This window comes from Somniosus microcephalus, chromosome 19 (assembly GCF_052327205.1).
Source record: "Somniosus microcephalus isolate GS21.2 chromosome 19, FLI_Smic_1.0, whole genome shotgun sequence".
Lineage (NCBI taxonomy): Eukaryota > Metazoa > Chordata > Chondrichthyes > Squaliformes > Somniosidae > Somniosus > Somniosus microcephalus.
Window position 1 is genome coordinate 18,941,545 of NC_141005.1, and position 20,508 is coordinate 18,962,052.

The following is a 20,508-nucleotide window of genomic DNA, read 5'->3' on the forward strand; positions in this document are numbered from 1 at the left end:
CAGGACAGACCAGGGATCAAACTGGAGCTTTTCCTGGTCTTTAAGGCTCAGCTACTCACTGGACAGTGTAACCACCAACAAATCCAACTGTGAAGTAACCAAATATGGACCTTTAATGTGCCCCAAATATTTCCCCCTTACCTGCACAGGGATGGAATCCCAAGCATCAAACGCTTGCTATTATTTAGATAACCCCGCTGTGTCAACACACTAAATAGAGTCAGTCCACTGCCAGATGGCCGCAGGACATGCAAATATTTCCGAAGCCTGGTCAATTTTACATAAGATGCCACAAATATTGTAAGCGTTTCATTTTTAGATGGAGTTGCGGCATGAAAATGGGCCATTTAATTGGACAATTTTAATGAGGGAAAAGGGCGGCAGAATGATTTTTGCGCCCGAGCCAGTAGACAGCTGCGTTTTCACGGGTCTGGGTTGCGGTGCTGCTGGGTATAATCTAACGTCGTAACAAGTCAACTTTAGGAATTGACAGAAAATCTGTGCGCTTGGCAGAGCGGAAACCACCGAGGGCAGAGAGCTGGGAAAGGAACGGCTGTTGTAACCCTGGCGACACCACGCAGAAGTAACAGCGCCTTTATATTGCGGATTGAATTTGCGACGTCGGTACAGTGTGGAACTTAGGAACAGGAGTAGTCCATTCAGCCCCTCAAGCCTGTCCTGCTTCTGGCAACACTGAAGCAGTGGTGTGCGTGCGAGTCAGCACGTGGGCAACTGATCAAAAATCACTTGCAGATTCTGGCTGAGCAATTTGCCCGACCTTGGGGAAAATGACTCACACAGGCCAGCAACGTAGGAATGACATTGCTACCCTATACAGGTAGGATCATAGCATGTGCTCAGTTACATCGTTGCGCTGGCATGTTATGCTTCCTGAAACCCCCCTGGAAACTAACCTACATTGGCCCCCGGTCCGGCAATGCCTCGAATTTAAAATTCTCATCCTTGAGTTTACTGCCCTCCAAGGGCCCGCCCCTCCCTATCTCCGTCACCTCCTCCAGCCCTACAACCCTCCGAGAACTCTGCGTTCCTGCAATTCTGGCCTCTTGTGCATCCCCCGATTTCCTTCGCCCCACCATTGGCGGCCGTGCCTTCAGCTGCCTGGGCCCTAAGCTCTGAAATTCATTCCCTAAACCTCTCCGCCTCTCTACCCCTCTCTCCTCCTTTAAGATGCTCCTTAAAACCTTCCCGCCCCCCGCCCCACCTGTCCTAATATCTCCTTATGTGGCTCAGTGTCAAATTTTGTTTGATAAACGCTCCTGTGAAGCGCCGTGGGACATTTCACTAAGTTAACGGCGCTATATAAATGCAAGTTGTTGTTGTTGCTGGGTCTCAGTGGGTGTCCAGAGCCACTTGAACCACACCCCACAGACTCTGGAGGCTGACAAAATATAAGCGAGGGTCGTTCAGATGACTGCAAATTTCCATGAACGCATATTTAAACTGGAGATTTATATTTGCCGAAGTCCCAATACCTACAAAAAAATGGCAAACAGTTCTCTTTTTCACTGTAATTTATTCAAACGGCAGGTTCTCAGTGCAAGGAGAATCTCATCAGAATTCACAACCGCATCCAGCCAAGTCCCCAATCCCAGCCACAATGCAAGGAGACCAATTCCATCTGTGGGTAATTAACAGCTCGCAGCATCTGCTACGATTCATCACAGATTCTGGCCTCGCTGTTTTAACCCTCTCCTGCTCAAACCCTCTCCTACTCAAACCTTTACACAGTTTCTCAGTGCAGCCAGAGAGAGCTGAACGCGGGCTGCACAGATTTTACTGGGACAAAGAACGACAGAGTGATTTTTGTGCCTGACATTGTTACCTCTAGACTTGACTATTCCAACGCACTCCTGCTGGCCTCCCACATTCCACCCTACGTAAACTTGAGGTCATCCAAAACTCGGCTGCCCGTGTCCTAACTCGCACCAAGTCCCGTTCGTCCATCACCCCTGTGCTCGCTGACCTACATTGGCTCCCGGTTAAGCAGCGCCACGATTTCAAAATTCTCATCCCTGTTTTCAAATCCCTCCATGGCCTCGCCCCTTCCTATCTCTGTAATCTCCTTCAGCCCTACAACCCCCCCCCCGCCGCCCCCCCCGCGAGATATCTGCGCTCCTCTAACTCTGCCCTCTTGAGCATCCCTGATTATAATCGCTCAACCTTTGGCGGCCGTGCCTTCTGTTGCCGAGACCCTAAGCTTTGGAATTCCCTCCCTAAACCTGTCTGTCTCACTACCTCTCTTTCCTCCTTTAAAACGCTCCTTAAAACCTACCTCTTTGACCAAGCTTTTGGTCACCTGCCCTAATTTCACCTGATGTGGATCGGTGTCAAATTTTTTTCTTAAAATACTCCTGTGAAGCGCCTTGGGACGTTTTCCAACGTTAAAGGTGCTATATAAATACAAGTTGTTGTTGTTGACTATATTCAACACAGCAGACAGCCGCCTCTTCACGGGGCTGGGTTACGGTACTGCTGGACGTAATCGTACGCCGCGACAAGTCAACTTAGGGAACTTTCAGGAAATCCGTGCACGTGATCGACTGCAGAATGCTGGGAAAGGAGCTGCAGTTGTAACAGGGGGACAGCGTGCAGAAGCAACGGCGCATTTATATGGCGGTTGGAGTTGAGGAGGTAGATAGAGAGTGCCAGTGGACGCACTGAAGCAAGGGCATGCGTGCGAGTCAGCATGTGGGCAAGTCAGCATGTGGGCAACTGCTCAAAAATCACAGTTCTTGGTTTATCCTTCTAGCATTTTGTACGTGAGGAAGTGGGTTGAATAAGTTTGAAGCAAGAGTGCCCTTTGTCTGTGCTATTTGGGTCAGTCGCCACTATTGAGTGACCGCTTTCAGCATCCAGGTCACAGATATAAAGCACCAGCAGCGTTTTGATCCAATATCGACTTCTATTTATACAAGGCAGGCCCTTGGTGCATGAGTTATTAATGGTAGAATGTGTTAATGTAAGTGGTGGGGTTAGAGCGGTGCGGGGGAGAGAACTGGGTAGTATAGCACATTTCAATATTTTCTTTTTACCTCCAGGACCTGCTTTTGACTGCAGTCCAGACAGGTAAGGGGAATTGATGCTCACCATCCTATTTTCTTGTTCTCTCTTCCTAACTGCAATGAGTTGGAGGCGGTCTCTTATGTTTTATCTTGGTTCAGTTGATAATCACTCTCGCCTTTCGGTAGGAGGCTGTGTGTCAAGTCTACCCCCACTCCCTCACAAGCATCATCTAAAGTGATTCTCCAACGTAGTACTAAGAGAGTGCTGCATTGTTAGTGGTGCCATTTTTCAAATGAGACGTTAAGCCAAGGCCCGGCCGTTTTTTCAGTTGTATGTCAAAGATTCTTCTCACAAAGGGTCGTAAAATCTGGAACTCTCTCCAACAAAAAACTCTTGAGGCTGGGGGTCAATTGACACTTTCAAAACTGAGATGGATAGATTCTTTGTTGGGCAAGAGTATGAAGGGTGACTGTAGTGTATGTGCCTTTAAGACAGAACTACTTTTACAGCTCCTGTATACTGTAGTACCGGCAGTGACCACACCTGTATATAAGCTTTGCGCATGCCTCTGTACCCCCAGTCTTGAGACTACCCTCCTCCAGTAAATACCTGTTTATTGTTAAGTTACAGCATCCGTGTGGTTATTCAATAACAGCATACCCTCAGAATCACGGATCTAACAGTGGCGACGAGTGTCGATTCGAATCTACCTGCAACAAAAAAAAAAGTCGAGCTCAGGAACACGGGCGTCGACCACGAGCAACCGCCCAGTCGTCAGGCAGAGAGTGAACATCGCAGGGGAGGCTGTGGAGAGCCGGGCTTGGTTCCCCAGCCACGACGATCAGCAAGAGACTGACGAGAGGTCCAGCGCAGACCCTTCCCGGGCAGCGGCGGCTGGAGCCGACCGACGGCGGAGAGAAAGTCAAGCAGCGTCGACGGGGTAAGACAGAGGGTGAAGCGCACAGGGCGCAGCCAGGGGTTGAAAACCGAGCGGCGTCGAGAGAAAAAAAAACAAACCGGAGAGAGAGAGGGTAAAGCAACAGCCGGGTTCAGGACCGAGTGGCGTCGAGAAAAAAAATTAATAAATAAAAAGAAGAACGCGCAGAGCACAGCCAGGGCTCACAGACTGGACAGGGTCCGCGGGGAGAAGAAGGGAGAGCACAGGAGATGCCATTGAGCCGCGGAGAAGAAGGAAGAGCGTGGGAGGTGCCATTTTTAGAAGCCGCAGCGGAGAAGAAGGGCGAGCGCGGGAAGGAAGGAAAGCGCGGGAGACGCCATTTTGTGCCAGCGGAGAAGAAGGGGAAGTGCTGGAGGCGCCATTTTTGACAGTTAAATCACACCCAGGGGTGCCGAAGAGTGGCAGTATCTCTACGTTCGACAATGAAGTCGAAGATTGGGCGACATATGTGGAACGTATTGAGGTGTACTGCAGGGCGAATGAAGTGCCAGATGCTAATAAAGCACTGGTTTTGTTAAATTCCATGGGCGCAAAAACCTATGGGTTACTGCGAAATCTAATAACCCCAGAGAAGCCGGTGAACAAGAATTTCGAAAGCATAGTAGAAATCCTACAGGACCACTTAAACCCCACACCGCTGCTGATAGCAGAACGATTTAAGTTCCATAAAAGGAACCAACACAAAGACGAAAGCAATGCTGAGTACCTAACGGAACTGTGCAAGCTATCGAAACACTGCCAGTTTGGAGCGGGACTAGCAGATACGTTAAGGGACAAGTTTGTGTGTGGGCTACAAAGTGAAGGAACCCAGAAACGGCTTCTATCAGAAAAGGATCTTACGCTGGACAAGGCTTTCAGTATGGCAGTATCACACAAAGCAGCCGCAAGGGGCGCTGCAGAGATACAACGGAGACCGCAAGAATATGGCACCAATGAAATGTCCTATGGAACAGTGAAGTGCTATCGCTGCGGCAGAACAACACATGACCAAAAGGATTGTTGGTTCAAGGACCAAGTGTGCAGACAGTGTGGGAAAGCAGGACACATAGCAAGAGTCTGCAGGTCTGGGAAGAAAACCAACATTAAGAAATCTCGACAGGAGAAGTACAAAAAGGTACACTAGGTGATGGACAGTGGTTCAGACGAACAGAAAAGTGACACAGACTCCGGAAGCAAGGAGCTGGGTTGTCTGAAACTACATAAGGTAACAGAAATGGAGGATCACCAGACTATCTGGGTTACACTCAAGATAGACGGAGTCCAAGTGAAAATGGAATTGGACACAGGATCAGCCCTAACAGTCATAAACCAAAGGGGCTACAAGTGGCTATTTTCACATATACCCTTGAAAGCTACAGTGATTGTCTTGAAGATGTATACGGCGCAAAAAGTCTACCCCAAAGGAAAAATAAGGGTGAAAGTGATATATAAAGGCCAGGAAATACCTAAAATGGATATATATGTATTGCCAGATGGAGGACCACCACTGCTAGGACGTGAATGGATCCGGAAGATACAATTAGATTGGCATTCCATACAGGCACTGAAGGTTGAGGCTAAAAAGGATGACGACGTCACACTTGGACGACTGTCAAAAATGCTAACTGACGCAAAAGAAGTGTTCCAGGAGGGACTCGGAACACTAAAAGGCATAACAGCAACGATTAAAATAGAGGAAAATGCAAGCCCAAAGTTTCTTAAGGCCAGACCAGTGCCTTATGCGATCAGACCAGCTGTTGAAGCAGAGCTGGAAGGGTTGGCACGTTCAGGAGTACTGTCCAAAGTGGACTGGAGCGAGTGGGCTACACCCATCGTTCTGTAATGAAGAGGTCGTTGAGTAATACGCCTGGGGAACCAAAGAAGGTCCGCATCTGTGGGGATTTTAAGGTGACAGTGAACCCAGTCCTTCACACGGTACAATATCCGCTTCCACGAATTGAGGATATTTTCGCCTCGCTATCTGGAGGTAAACGCTTCACCAAAATTGATCTAGCCCAGGCGTACTTGCAAATGGAGGTAGAAGAAGCTTCGAAACAATACCTTACGATTAACACTCATAAAGGTCTCTATCAATACAACCGGCTGGTGTTCGGAGTAGCCTCAGATCCGGCTATCTGGCAAAGGGCAATGGATCAGGTCCTGCAAGGGATTCCAGGGACCCAGTGTTATTTGGACGACATCTTGGTCACGGGCGAAAATGACAGTGATCACCTCGCCAACTTGGAGAAGGTACTCACCAGATTAAAGGAGTATGGGCTACGAGCTAATCGCCACAAGTGCGAGTTTTTCCAGAAACAGATCTCGTATTGTGGCCACGTCATCGATGAAGAGGGGTTACATAAGTCCCCTGAAAAGATTGAGGCAGTAGTCAAGGCTCCAGCACCGGAAAATGTGTCACAACTGAGGTCGTTCCTCGGGCTGGTAAACTACTACCACAAGTTCTTACCAAATTTGTCCACGGTATTACACCCACTGAACACCCTACTGCAAACAGGGGTACCATGGAAGTGGGATGATGAACGTAGACGAGCTTTCCTGAAGTGTAAAGAATTGATCACATCAAAAGAGGTGTTGGCCCATTTCAACCCAGCACTACCAATTCGTTTGGCATGTGATGCATCACCCTATGGTATTGGAGCAGTGCTGTCGCACAAATTCCCAGACGGGTTGGCGAGGCCAGTAGCCTTTGCGTCTTGGTCACTAACCTCAGCTGAGTGCAACTACGCCCAGATTGACAGGGAGGCCCTCAGCCTAGTATGGGGAGTAAAAAAATTCAACCACTATCTGCATGGGCAGAAGTTCACCTTGCTGACTGACCACCAACCACTTGTCTCCATCTTTAATCCTAAGAAGGGTGTTCCAGTGATGACTGCACAACGGCTACAGAGATGGTCCCTGTTTCTAGGGGCGAATCAATATGAAATAGAATATAAAGGCACGAAACAGCATGGGAACGCTGATGGGTTATCGCGCCTGCCACTGCCTACTGTGGAGGAAGCACCAGCAGTGGACCCTATCGAGATATTTTATTCGTCAATAATTGAACGATTGCCAGTAATGAACGCGGATATACTGAAGGAGACCCGCAATGATCCAACGCTGTCTCGGGTATATGATTTGACGGTGAGGGGATGGCCAACACATGGCGACTCACTGTTGCCAGCATTCTCATCCAGAAGAGAACAGCTGTCAGTATGCCAGGGGACAGTGATGTGTGCATCCAGAGTGGTAATTCCACCCAAGTTAAGGGAGAGAGTGCTAAATGAGCTACATGAAGGTCATCTGGTGGGTGTAAAAATGAAAAGCCTTGCTAGGGCTTATGTGTGGTGGCCGGGAATCGATCAACAAATCGAAGACCTAACTAAGAGCTGCTTAGGATGCCAGAAGGTCCAAAATGCACCACCACATGCCCCTCTACACCCATGGGAGTGGCCCTCCTCTCCATGGCAATGGGTGCATATTGATTTCGCTGGTCCCTTCATGGACTCAATGTTCTTAATAGCAGTGGATGCTCATTCAAAGTGGCCTGAGGTGATAAAAATGTCTTCAACCACTACAGAGAAAACGATTGCAGTCCTACGGACCATATTTGCCAGAAACGGTCTGCCAGAGCAGATTTGCTCTGATAATGGACCACAGTTTGTGTCCGAAGAGTTTCAAAAATTTATGAGAAGGAATGGGGTAAGGCATTACACATCCGCCCCGCATCATCCAGCCACAAATGGATTGGCTGAGAGGTTCGTACAAACCTTTAAGAAGGTGATAAAGGCCATGTGCGACGATGAAATTCCACTACAGCATAAGATGGACAATTTCTTATTAGCCTACCGAAACGCGACACATGCAGTTACCAACCAGACTCCGGCCATGATGTTCTTTAACCGAAGGTTGAGATCTCGTCTGGACTTGCTCAGACCAAATGTGCAAAGAAATGTTGAGGACAAACAATTCCAGCACATCAATGAGAAGCCGACAAGGAGCTTCAATGTAGGGCAACCAGTCTTGGCCCGTGACTATCGAACAGAGAAATGGCAACCCGGAACGATATGCACAAGGCAGGGGCCATTAATGTACACAGTGGATGTCAGGGAGAACATTGTGAGATGCCACGTCTTTCAGATCTTAGCGTCACAGGAACGCGTCGACCCCATGTCTCGAGTACCTGGGGATGAACCCGACATACCGGTAGCATCTACCTCAGAACCAGTAGCAGTGGAACCCGATGAACTACCCGATGAAAAGGGGTCAGAATCGCCTCTGCACCAAGAACAAGAACCTCAGGAAAGGCGCTATCCCGAAAGGGTCAGGAAGCCACCCCAAAGACTGAATCTATAAATGGACTATTGTTGTTTAATGTACATGTTAAAGTGTTAATTGTTATTTGAATATTAGGGGTACTACTAATCTAAAAGGGGAGGAATTGTAGTGTATGTGCCTTTAAGACAGAACTACTTTTACAGCTCCTGTATACCGTAGTACCGGCAGTGACCACACCTGTATATAAGCTTTGCGCATGCCTCTGTACCCCCAGTCTTGAGACTACCCTCCCCCAGTAAATACCTGTTTATTGTTAAGTTACAGCATCCGTGTGGTTATTCAATAACAGCATACCCTCAGAATCACGGATCTAACAGTGACGGAACCAAGGCGGGTAGATGGGGTCAAGATACAGATCAGCCATGATCTAATTGAATGGTGGAACAGGCTCAAGAGGCTGAATGGCCTACTCCTGCTCCTACATTCCTATCTCTTGGCACTATTTGAAGAAGTGCAGGGAATCCTGGCCAATGTTGCTCCCTCAACCAATACAATCAAACTAAATTAACTGGTCATTCATTTAATTGCGATTCATGGGGCAAAATGGCTGCCACAGTCGCCGACTGCACTACAAGAAAGTCATTGATTGTATGAAGAGCTTTGATATCATTTGGTGACACGATAAGGTGCTGCACATTTCTTTCAACCCAGTTCTTACTCTCCCTAAGTTTGGCTACAATTCAGCACTAAATTGGCACGGAAGGTTTTGCATTCCCCAGCATCGCTATCATTCATTTTGATATGCATAAACTCAAATAGATTTTATTACTAAAAATTTGCTCAGATGGTTTTATACTTGTATTATTTTGGGGGCTCAAAACATCGCAACATTAACAACACAGCCATGTTTTATTAATTAGCACAGAGTGCTCCGTCTGTTCCCGTCTAATCAGAAACGAGTTTGCACTGGTTATTTGCTCAGCCTAACAGATGCTGTGTCATTTTTTGAATTCCAGTAACACCAATAAACATGAAAATCTTTTCAGGGATGGAAATCGTAACATTGAATGGCAATACTAGATATTCTACCATGTCTGGGGAACATGGAAAGCTGCCGTGAGCCTCCATCATAGATACATAGAAGATAGGAGCAGGAGTAGGCCATTCGGCCCCTCGAGCCTGTTCCGCCATTTAATGAGATCATGGCTGATCATCCAAATTCAGTACCCTGTCCCTGCTTTCTCCCCATATCCCTTGATCCTTTTAGCCTTAAGAAATATATCTAACTCCTTCTTGAATATATTTAATGAATTGACCTCAACTTTTTTTTAAATTCATTGATGGGATTTGGGCCTCGCTGGCTAGGCCTGCATTTAGTGCCCATCCCTAATTGCCCTTGAGAAGATGGTGGTGAGCCGCCTTCTTGAACCGCTGCAGTCCATATGGTGTAGGTACACCCACAATGCTGTTAGGAAGGGAGTTCCAGGATTTGGGCCCAGCGACAGTGAAGGAACAGCGATACAGGTCCAAGTCAGGATGGTGTGTGGCTTGGAGGGGAACTTGTAGGTGGTGATGTTCCCATGCGTCTGCTACCCTTGTCCTTCTAAGTGGTAGAGGTCGCGGGTTTGGAAGGTGCTGTTGAAGGAGCTTTGGCGAGTTGCTGCAGTGCATCTTGTAGATGGTACACACTGCAGCCACAGTGCGCCGGTGGTGGAGGGAGTGAATGTTGAAGGTGGTGGATGGAGTGCCAATCAAGCGGGCTGCTTTATCCTAAATGGTGTCGAGCTTCTTGAGTGTTGTTGGAGCTGCACTCATCCAGCCACGTGGAGAGTATTCCATCACACTCCTGACTTGTGCCTTGTAGATGGTGGAAAGGCTTTGGGGAGTCAGGAGGTGAGACACTCACCGCAGAATTCCCAGCCCCTGGCCTGCTCTTGTAGCCACAGTATTTATATGGCTGGTCCAGTTCAGTTTCTGATCAATGGTAACCCCCAGGATGTTGACAGTGGGGTGATGGTAATGCATTGAATGTCAAGGGGAGATGGTTAGAGTCTCGCTTGTTGGAGATGGTCATTGCCTGGCACTTGTGTGGTGTGAATGTTACTTGCCACTTGTCAGCCCAAGTCTGAATGTTGTCCAGGTCTTGCTGCATATGGACACGGACTGCATCAGTATCTGACGAGTCTCGAATGGTGCTGAACAGTGTGCAATCATCAGCGAACATTCCCACTTCTGACCTTATGATGGAGGGAAGGTCACTGATGAAACAGCTGAAGACGGTTGGGCCTAGGACACTGCCCTGAGGAACTCCTGCAGTGATGTCATGTGATTGAGATGAATGACCTCCAACAACCACAGCCAACTTCCTTTGTGCTAGGTATGATTCCAACCAATGGAGAGTTTTCCCCTTGATTCCCATTGACTTCAGTTTTGCTGGGGCTCCTTGATGCCACACTCGATCAAATGCTGCCTTGATGTCAAGGGCAGTCACTCTCACCTCACGTCGAGTTCAGCTCTTTTGTCCATGTTTGGACCAAGGCTGTAATGAGGTCAGGAGCTGAGTGGCCCTGGCGGAACCCAAACTGGGCGTCAGTTAGCAGGTTATGGCTGAGTAAGTGCCGCTTGATAGCACTGTCGACGACACCTTCCATCACTTTGCTGATGATTGAGAGTAAACTGATGGGACGGTAATTGGTCGGGTCGGATTTGTCCTGCTTTTTGTAGACAGGACATACTGCCTTCTGTGATAGAGAATTCCACAGGTTCACCACTCTCTGGGTGAAGAAATTCCGCCTCATCCCAGTCCTAAATGGCTTACCCCTTATCCTTAGACTGTGACCCCTGGTTCTGGACTCCCCCGCCATCGGGAACATCCTTCCTGCATCTAGTCTGTCTAGTCCTGTTAGAAATTTATAAGTTTCAATGAGATCCCCTCTCATTCTTCCAAACTCTAGCGAATATAAGCCTAATCAACCCAATCTCTCCTCATACGTCATTCCTGCCATCCCAGGTATCAGTCTGGTGAATCTTCGCTGCACTCTCTCCATGGCAAGGACATCCTTCCTCAGATAAGGCGACCAAAACTGCACACAATACTCAAGGTGTGGTCTCACCAAGGCCCTGTACAACTGTAGCAAGACATCCTTGCTCCTGTACTCGAATCCTCTCGCTATGAGGGCCAACATACCATTTGCCTTCTTAACCGCCTGCTGCACCTGCATGCTTACCTTCAGCGACTGGTGCACAAGGACATCCAGGTCTCGTTGCACTTCCCCTTTTCCCAATCTATTGCCATTCAGATAATAATCTGTCTTCCTGTTTTTGCCACCGAAGTGGATAACCTCGCATTTATCCACATTATGCTGCATTTGCCATGCATCTGCCCAATCATCCAACCTGTCCAAATCATACTGGTCGGTGCAAAGAATTATTTCACAAGCTGGTGGGCGTTGCAGTATCACCATCGCTGGACCTGCAGTCTTGATGCTAAACTAAAAGGTAGGAATAGGGCTCCAGTCCCCCACAATCAGAGGTTTGCATTTCCCACACCTGCCATCCTTATGGCACTCTGAAAGGATCCACACAGGTATACAGTACAAATAACCCATTTTTTGGAGCATCAACACATTAATCAGACTCTTCGATGCACCGACTTGCTATTCCTAGTTTATACACTTATGGATGTGGAACTTTGGAACTTTCTTCCGCAAACGACAGTTGATGCTGGGCCAATTGTTATTTTTAAATCTGAGATTGACAGATTTTTGTTAACCAAAGGTATTAGGGGATATGGGGAAAAGGCGGGTATATGGAGATAGGTCACAGATCAGCCATGATTTCATTGAATGGCGGAACAAGCTCATAGAAACATAGAAGATAGGAGCAGTAGTAGGCCATTCGGCCCCTCGAACCTGCTCCGCCATTCAATACGATCATGGCTGATCATCCAAATTCAGTACCCGGTCCCTGCTTTCTCCCCATACCCCTTGATCCCTTTAGCCTTAAGAAATATATCCAACTCCTTGAATATATTTAATGTATTGGCCTCTACTGCCTTCTGTGGTAGAGAATTCCACAGGTTCACCACTCTCTGGGTGAAGAAATTCCTCCTCATTTCTGTCCTAAATGGCCTACCCCTTATCCTTAGACTGTGACCCCTGGTTCTGGACTCCCCGACCATCGGGAACATCCTTCCTGCATCTAGTCTGTCCAGTCCTGTCAGAATTTTATAAGTTTCAATGAGATCCCCTCTCATTCTTCTAAACTCCAGCGAGTACAAGCCCAATTGACACAATCTCTCCTCATACATCATTCCTGCCATCCCAGGTATCAGCCTGGTGAATCTTCGCTGAACTCCTTCCATGGCAAGAACATCCTTCCTCAGATAAGGCGACCAAAACTGCACACAATACGCAAGATGTGGTCTCACCAAGGCCCTGTATAACCGCAGCAAGACATCCTTGTTCCTGTACTCAAATCCTCTCGCTACGAAGGCCAACATGCCATTTGCCTTCTTAACCGCCTGCTGCACCTGCATGCTTACCTTCAGCGACTGGTGCACAAGGACACCCAGGTCTCATTGCACTTCCCCTTCTCCCAATCTATTGCCATTCAGATAATAGTCTGCCTTCCTGTTTTTGCCACCAAAGTGGATAACCTCACATTTATCCACGTTATATTGCATCTGCCCAATCACCCAACCTGACCAAATCATCCTGGAGTTTCTCGGCATCCTCCTCACAGCACACACGCCCACCCAGCTTTGTGTCATCTGCAAATTTGGAGATATTACATCTAGTTCCCTCGTCTAGATCTTTAATATATATTATGAATAGCTGGGGTCCAAGGACCGATCCCGGCGGTACCCCACTAGTCACTGCCTGCCACTCGGAAAAAGACCCGTTTATTCCAACTCTTTGCTTTGCTCGAGGGGCTAAATGACCTCCTCCTGTTCCTGTGTACCAGACCTTAGTGGCAATTTAATATATCTCATCCATTAGATGGATTCGTTTTATCTCAATAATAAAAATGACCAGCCAGCAAGCAGGAGAGGTTAGTAAATCCTTTATTCTGTAAAAATGGATTTAGTGACTACTCGTAATGCACCAGATATATCTTTCTGCTATTTCTCAGATTCATAAACCAAGGCACATAGTGTAGGACACCGCCAACATCAAAAAGAGTAGGAGAGAAGACAATGTAAATCTGGACACAATGCTTAATCGACACCAAGCTTGTGCTATGGAATGCAGGAGGAAGGACACAAGACTTTCAGCGTTTGGAGGACCTGCGAGCAGGAGCTGGTGCGACAGAACTTGATTTCAACACTGTGAGGATACGGGGAGGTGGGAAGGAGCAGAGAATGGAATATTTGGAGCTCAGCAGGATCAAGCGAGAAAAGTTCAGAGGCGCAGTGGCCTTTGGCAGCATTGCTAAAAATGGAGGATGAACAGATCCGTAATGAGCAGTCAGCTAATGTCAACCTTTAGTGCAACCTGACAGCATGGAGGTCCCATTGTTCTGCTCTTTGAACAGCCTCTTACATACTCTGGAACACTGAAATCGAGCCCCAGTCTCGGCGCGCTGGTATTAATCTCCATAATGCTTGTTATTCTGGTAGGAATAGAATAAAACCATGCCAGTTATTCATACCAGCATTCCATTAAGAGCCAGGCTGACTGCAACAGATAAAAATGTTTAAAGAAAATATAATAGTAATTCTTTCCCCTGCCATGTGTGTGTTATCTACTGATGGTAATAATGAATGTTTTGACAGGTTTTATAGTGAAATAGGAGGAACTGCAGGCCAACTAATTTAATCAGACCTCTAAAAACCTACAACATAAAACGCCCTGCAACATTCTTTATTACCACATTGAGATTCATAAAAAAGCCTGTTGTCCCCTGTTTCAATCATGATATTCCATCAAATCATTCTTCTATTACAATTTTACGACTAATCCATTTATCTCCAAATAAACCTCAGTATACAGAGTTCATCGCTTGGCTGATTGAAGCTTTCCAAATTGATCTAAACTAGATATTATGCTTCTTTCATTGTGTTGGTTTGCTCATTTAGGTGACAAATGAGAGTTGGTGAAATATATTTTACCGATCGCTCAGTTGGGAGGTGCATTGCCCAGGTATGGAGCTGAGACATCCAGGTTCAGAATGTCCAAGGTTCAACCTCTAGTCAACGCTGAGTTAGAACGAGCAAGGATGGGAAATGCTTCACGAGTGGCTTACAGATGGAACAGGTTTCGCTGCAAGCGCACTCCTCTCCCTCAACGATGGGGCGGCTTTATGAAGGAGAGGGGTTTGGTCCACTTCAGATATGGGGTGGGGGACTAGAAGAACAATGGGCAGCACAAGTCATGGAGGCGAGCACAGAGAGACCCTTGGCTTGGAATCATCCAACACTGGCACTCTCAAGAGAATATACAGAATACAGCAGGTGTGTTTAGGCCACAGCTTTATTTTTTTTTTTAAAAAAGGTCATTAAGAAGAAAAAAATGTGCATGATTTTAAGGGGGACCTTTCAATTTGGAATCGCAAACAAAGAAGCAACTGGCTGCCAGCAAGGTTAAATAAAGTTTTATTTAGTTTTACACCCTCAGCAGTTGGCAGCAACAGCCTGATCGATCAATTCACTCAGCGAGCGTTGCACAATCAAAATGCCAACTTAAAACAAGGAGAGAACCGAGTTCAAGATTTGAGTAACAATGTTTTGACAACATAAGCTCTCCTCAGACTTGATTTCTCCAGTGCTTTCAGCCACCCGGCATTTAAGCCGGGAACAGTTTTATTTCCTAAATGTCAAGCTGTCTGCAGAATTAATACCAAAATCCAATCAGCAGGGAGAATTTATGTTAATGAAGCTTTTATTGATAGCCTGTCTGTACATCTTACCAAAGCTGCAACTGTTCTCATCAAATAGCCCTTCTAATAAATCCAACACATCACATATAAGTACTGTTCCCATCTTTTTACTGCACTTCAATACAATTACAAGGATATGTGTACTTTCATAGAGTCATAATAAAGTGACAACGGTACAGAAGGAGGTCATTCGGCCCATCAAATCCATGCCGGCTCTCTGTAGAGCAATCCAGTCAGTCCCATTCCCCTGCTCTATCTCCGTAACCCTGCAAGTTTATTTCCCTCAAGTGCCTATCCAGTCTCCCCTTGAAAACATTGGCCCAGAAATTCGGGTCCCAGCGCGTGAGTACGGACGGAGTACTCACGCGTGGACCCGATGGAAGTGCCGGAATCTTGCATGCACTACGCATGCGCGGGAAACCGGCACTTCCGATCCTCTGAACCAAGGGGTTCAGAGGTCGAACGCGTGCGCGCGGGAGTCTGCATGTGCGCGTTGAACTTCCTTTTTTTTCCAGGTTTTAACGTGCGGTAAGTCTGTACATTTAAGAAATGTAAAAAGCAGCCGTAAGGACTTCATTTTCAAAGGTAAGTGGTCAATTATTTAAAATTAAAACATTTTTTCCACAGGTTTTTTACTTTTAAATACTTTAAAGCAAGGTAAGTTTATTTTTAGCCCCGTTTTTTTATAAAATTATTTTTTTCAAAAATTTTAATTTTTGTTTAAAATAGTTATTTAATGTCATTTATAGTTTATTTACAAAGTGTGATTTTTTAAAAAATTTATTTGAAGCTAAAGTACAGTTTTACAGCCTCAGCATTTATACGTTTTGACAGGTCTAGCTGTCAAGACGTATGAATGAAGCATTCCCTGCTCCGATTGGCTGCCTGTTGCTCACGTAATCCCAGGGGACGCTTCACACTAACTACGCCCCTGGGACACGCCAGCACAGTGTGCCGGCCTCTGGGACAGGCCTCGGAGAGGAATTCCATGCAGGCCAAGAGGTCAACTGCCGGCGCGCTAGGTAAGTGTAGGTCGGGGGCTTGCACCCGCGGGAAGCCCCCGACCCGAATTTCTGGGCCATTGAGTGTCTCCACTTCCACCACTTCCGTCGGCAGCGAGTTCCAGGTCCTCACCACACGCTGTGTAAAAAAGTTTTTCCTCACGTCCCCCCTGTATCTCTTGCCCAAATCCTTAAATCTGTGTCCACTAGTCCTTGTACCGTCAACTAGTGGAAAGAGCCTTTCCCCATCTAGTCTATCCAAACCTGTCATAATCTTGTACACCTCTATCAAATCACCCCTCAACCTCCTTTGCTCTAATGAAAACAAATCCAGCTTCTCCAACCTGTCCTTGAAGCTAAGGTCCCTCATCCCCAGAACCATGCTAGAGTACAGTTCTACAAATGCTCACTACCTCACCCAGGTGGCCATTGAAGTGTGTGAGTCTACATAGTAAGGGTTCACAGGCTACCCAACATGGGTTCATCACAACTGAGCCCAATCACGCCCTCAACTGATGTCCACACTCATGTAATCTCCGGTGGGTAGAGAGGGGGTCTTTGCCGAGCAACCTGGAGGGGGAATCTCGGCTGATTTATTCCTTTCCATGGTCCAGTGACAGCAAGGCCAGTTGTAGCCCCCTTACCACAGAGGCCCACCAACTCAGTGCAGATCAGGGATTGTGCTGGGAATCATTAATACCGTCACCGCACTACACTGTTACTCACTGAGCCAAGGGTGAGTGTAATAGGTCGACTCAATTTCATTTAATACATTAGGAGAATGAATCAACCCTCTCTCAAGAGTGTTAGGGGGTGATTTTCATTCAGAAGTCGGAAAGGAGGCGGGACTACAACTTTCGGGGTTGTAGTCCCGCCTCCATCGAGATGCTGCCAATCCACGCGATTTTAACTTGATTGACCTTGTTGAGCCCGCCCAGCGGGCTCAGCAGGCCAATTAAGGGCCACCTGGCAACAGGTGACGTCACAGACTGAAATTTCATCTGTCAAGAGGTTTTGACAGATGAAATATCAGCGTTTCACAGCTGTTTGAAGCTGTCAAACACTGACAGTCTTACTTCTAACATGAGTCCTTCTCCACAGACTCAGTTAGAAATCTCTCCTGCACAGAAAACTGCAGGCTGTCACTTTTGACAGTTCGTAGCCATTCTGCTTTCTGTGCCGGTTAGAGGATGGACTCCTGAAATCTAGAGGAAGGAAGGCTGAAAAGGTAAGTACAGGTAATTTAAACTTCTTTACACACTTTAGACACACCAAACACACTTACCTTTGCACTCATGCACCCATCACTCACCTGAACACCGACATTTCGACCCCTCCAAGTCCTTCAACCCGACGGCCCGACTCCTCTAACTTGGCGTGGTTTGGCGCCGTTGGGAATCCCACACTTCAACCTTCAAAATAGGGATTAGGCTAAAAACTGCCTGTTAACTACCTGTTAACAGGCAGTTAATTGGCACTAATCCCTTCCCGCCTTGGGTAGGCAGGTCCCAGTGCGGGGCGGGTACCCGCCTCCTTTGAAACTTACATGGAGATGGGTTGGGGCGGGATGGTGTCGGGAGCCCCGAATTTGGGACTTTAACACCTCCAATCCCGACTCCACGGGTCAATGAAAATCGACACCCTAGTGTTTGGTGGTGGAGGTGAACACTGTTAAATAATTCAGTGTAGCCAAGCTTCCAGTGTTTAAACATTGCAGTCCCTAACATAACGGCTACAGGGACCATTTTGAAAAGTTCCAAAGATTATAGACACATTTCCACATTCTTCTTCCATCTTCATTTGCACTGATCCCTAGTGTTAGAGGTGTGGGTTATGAGGAAAGATTGAAGGAACTCGTGCTATTCAGCCTTGAATGGGGATGTCTAAAGGTGATCTTATGGAAATACATAAGAGAGCACACACAGTATGAAAAAAAAATGCAGAAGATTTCACTTAAAGTAAATTACGAGAATACGACCAGGGGGACACAGGTCCAAACTAGCAAACGATAGATTTAGGACTGATAGATACATAGAAGAGAGGAGCAGGAGTAGGCCATTCGGCCCCTCGAGCCTGCTCCGCCATTCAATGAGATCATGGCTGATCATCCAAATTCAGTACCCTGTCCCTGTTTTCTCACCATATCCCTTGATCCCCTTAGCCTTAAGAAATATATCTAACTCCTTCTTGAATATATTTAATGATTTGGCCTCAACTGCCTTCTGTGGTAGAGAATTCCACAGGTTCACCACTCTCTGGGTGAAGAAATTCCTCCTCATCTCTGTCCTAAATGGCTTACCCCTTATTCTTAGACTGTGACCCCTGGTTCTGGACTCCCCCGCCATCGGGAACAGCCTTCCTGCATCTAGTACATTAGGAGAATGAATCAACCCTCTCTCAAGAGTGTTAGTGTTTGGTGGTGGAGGTGAACACTGTTAAATAACTCATTCCTGATATCTGGAATCTCTTTTTCCACACACAAACAGTAATCGATACGTGGAATGGACTTGCAGATAGAGTAGTGGAGGTGAAAACCCTGCAGTCATTTAAGAACCAATTGAACGCTGCAGTAAGGTCGCCGTGGATGACTGAATTAAGATGGATGGAATGTGTGCCCTCATCTGTGATTATCTCGTGCAATTTTGGTGAAGGTGATGGGAAACCTAAAAAAAAATCTACAGGCTCTGTCACACACAGCAACAGCGACATTCTCTGTGGAAGTCTTTGCATTGTGAAGTGAGTACATCCAGCAGCAGAATTACGTCCACACCCTACATATGTACTGTGCTCCCCGAGATAGCACTAGGCACAGTTTTGTCACATTTTAGTGAGAACAAGGTTGGATTACTAACAAAGTTTTTGGGTGTATTATTGAGCAGGGCAAGTTGAAATGAATAGGAGCGAAAATGAGGTTAATCAGAAATTAGTGATAAAATGGCAGTAAGCTTGGGTTTTGAAAATCTGCAGATTGCGGAAGGCAAGGAAGATGGGGGCAAGCCACTGTTTTGAAGCCCTGGGGAAGAATTCGCTGGAATAGGTTCGCTCCACGTGGTTGCTCCTGATTTAGCCAAACTTATTTCCCATGTTTTTCCTGCACTTCTAACGCCATGGGGCCGATTTTAACTGGAGGCCGAGATTCGTGTGGGCAGGGGCTGAGGCGGACAGCAAACCACCAGAGCAATCAGGCCCGGGAGGTTTTAATAGGTCCCCCGTCAGTCTCCCGCATGAATCCGGCGGGAAGAAACAGCAGCGCAGGGATTTTGGTCTGCCGCCAGAAACCTGAAGGAACGGTTGGCGCACTCTCAGGATGGGAGGGGGGCGGGAAGGGCCGTGCAGTCAGGGGAGGGGGTGGGAAGGGCCATGCAGTTAGGGGAGGGGGTGGGAAGCCCAGGGTGGAGGAGCCGAAGATCTCCTAGCGGGGCCGCGGCCCTGGCCCACAAGGAAACTAAACTAAACAAAAATGTTTTCTTAAATCTGTTGATATTTCTGGGCCTCTTCCCGCCAGGTTGGCCTGATGCGGGGAAGTCACGATGGCTTCCCCGCACAGGCTCCTGTTTAAAATGGCAGTCGGGCCCTGATGGCGTCTTCCGAGCCCAATTTGCACATTTAAAGAAGAACCCGCCTGGCTTCCGGCACGCGTCCCTCTTGCCCGCTCAGAAGAGCAGGGGAAGATCGCAACCCACGGGAAGACAGCCTGGATTGATCCAGATAAGTCCCATGGGCCATTTTAACTGCCCGCCCACTTGGCCTCCACCAGGCGGGCAGGGTTAAAATCAACCCTCATGAGCCTCGTTAATTGTGTCAACGAGCAGTTACACAACTGGCCAGGTGGATGGAGAGTTTCTCCTGGTCATGTACTTTTTTATGTTGCTAGCGTGATGAAATATGCTCCACAGCCAAAAACATATAAATACTCAATGAAACCAATAGGCATTAAACAGCAGGGGGTGGGGGGTCAAACACATGGCTTTCTGTTTGGAAGTAAAGGGGGGAAAATTCGGTATCGCTCCATTTGGGGCGCCATTATCGGCCGTGCGCAAAGTTTAGCGCCTGCCGCTAATTATCGCCTCCAACAGCAAACTTGGCTTTTATCGCCCCTGGAGGTGATTAGAGCGCTAAATCAGGCGCTTCACACCTGTCTTAAGGCGCAAAGGCCGAGGAGCGAGGCGCTAACTCAGAGTGCTGGCGAAGCAAGGAAGGGCAAATCAAAATAAACCTGCAAAGTGCTGCTCAGTACTCAAAACTCCTTCACACAGCGTCGAATCTCTCCAGAAGTCTCTCTCTCTCTTTCAGACTGCGTGGTGCAAAAATATCACCGACAAAAAAAGGCAGGAAGCGGTCGCCTTTAAATAGCGTTCCCCTAGTCCCTTTCTGACAGTATAACGTTCC

General features: G+C 47.3%; 1 protein-coding gene across 1 annotated transcript in view; it reads right to left on the reverse strand.

The window, feature by feature from the left end:
* The window catches only part of LOC147103587 (unconventional myosin-XVIIIb-like), a 409,691-nt gene that overhangs the window by 168,988 nt on the left and 220,195 nt on the right, over positions 1-20,508 (reverse strand). The gene's annotated exons all lie outside the window — the stretch shown is intronic.